The sequence below is a fragment of the Gracilinanus agilis genome, chromosome 1 (genome assembly GCF_016433145.1).
Source record: "Gracilinanus agilis isolate LMUSP501 chromosome 1, AgileGrace, whole genome shotgun sequence".
Classification (NCBI taxonomy): domain Eukaryota; kingdom Metazoa; phylum Chordata; class Mammalia; order Didelphimorphia; family Didelphidae; genus Gracilinanus; species Gracilinanus agilis.
The window spans coordinates 654,224,582-654,226,656 of record NC_058130.1 but is presented as its reverse complement, the minus strand read 5'-3'; positions in this window follow the sequence as shown (position 1 = coordinate 654,226,656).

The following is a 2,075-nucleotide window of genomic DNA, read 5'->3' as shown; positions in this document are numbered from 1 at the left end:
CGAATATTTACAAAAATATAAACTGCCTAGATTAACAGCAGAAGAAATAGAATACCTAAGTAATCCTATATCAGAAAAAGAAATTGAACAAGCCATCAAAGAATTCCCCAAGAAAAAATCGCCAGGGCCTGATGGATTCACAAGTGAATTCTATCAGACATTCAAAGAGCAACTAATCCCAATACTATACAAATTATTTGATATGATAAGCAAAGAAGGAGTCCTACCAAATTCCTTTTATGACACAAATATGGTACTGATTCCAAAGCCAGGGAGATCAAAAACAGAGAAAGAAAACTACAGACCAATCTCCCTAATTCATAGATGCAAAAATCTTAAATAGAATACTAGCAAAGAGACTCCAGCATGTAATTAAGAAGATCATCCACCATGATCAGGTGGGATTTATACCAGGAATGCAAGGATGGTTCAACATTAGGAAAACCATCCACATAATTGACCATATCAATAGTCTATCAAACAAAAATCACATGATTATCTCAATAGATGCTGAAAAAGCCTTTGACAAAATACAGCATCCATTCCTATTGAAAACACTGAAAAGTATAGGAATAGAAGGACCTTTCCTAAAAATAATAAACAGTATATACCTAAAACCATCAACAAACATTATATGCAATGGGGATAAATTAGAAGCCTTCCCAATAAGATCAGGAGTGAAACAAGGATGCCCATTATCACCTCTATTATTCAAGATAGTACTAGAAACACTAGCAATAGCAATTAGAGAAAAAAAAGAAATCGAAGGTATCAAAATAGGCAAGGAGGAGACTAAACTATCACTCTTTGCAGATGATATGATGGTATACTTAAAAAATCCTAGAGAATCAACTAAGAAGCTTGTAGAAATAATCAACAACTTTGGCAAAGTTGCAGGATACAAAATAAATGCACATAAATCATCAGCATTTCTATACATTTCCAACACATTAGAGCAGCAAGTGGTAGAATGAGAAACACCATTTAAAATTACCCTAGACAATATAAAATACTTAGGAATCTATCTACCAAAACAAACACAGCAATTATATGAAAACAACTACAAAACACTTTCCAGACAAATAAAACTGGATCTAAACAACTGGAAAGCCATTGGTTGCTCATGGGTCGGATGAGCTAACATAATAAAAATGACCATCCTACCCAAATTAATTTACCTATTTAGTGTCATACCTATCAAAATACCAAAAAACTTCTTTACTGAATTAGAAAAAACTATAACAAATTTCATTTGGAATAAGAAAAGATCAAGAATATCAAGGAAAAAAAATGTGAAGGAAGGGGGCCTAGCAGTACCAGATATTAAACTATACTATAAAGCAGCAGTCATCAAAACAATATGGTACTGGCTAAGAGACAGAGGGGAGGATCAGTGGAATAGACTTAGGGTAAATGACATCAGCAAGACAGTGTATGATAAACCCAAAGAGCCCAACTTTTGGGACATGAATCCACTATTTGACAAAAACTGCTGGGAAATTTGGAAAACAATATGGGAGAGATTAGGTCTAGATCAACATCTCACACCCTACACCAAGATAAATTCAGAATGGGTGAATGACTTGAATATAAAGAGGGAAGCTATAAATAAATTAAGTGAACACAGAATAGTATACTTGTCAGATCTTTGGGAAAGGAAAGATTTTAAAACCAAGCAAGAGTTAGAGAAAATTACAAAATGTAAATTAAATGGTTTTGATTATATTAAGCTAAAAAGCTTTTGTACAAACAAAAATAATGTAGTCAAAATCAGAAGGGAAACAACAAATTGGGAAAAAATCTTTGTAACGAAAAACTCTGCCAGGGGTCTAATTAGTCAAATATACAAGGAGTTAAAGCAATTATATAAAAAAATCAAGCCATTCCCCAATTGATAAATGGGCAAGAGACATGAATAGGCAATTTTCAGGTAAAGAAATCAAAAGTATCAATAAGCACATGAGAAAGTGTTCTAAATCTCTAATAATTAGAGAAATGCAAATCAAAACAACTCTGAGGTATCACCTCACACCTAGCAGATTGGCTAAAATGAAAGAAGGGGAGAGTAATGAATG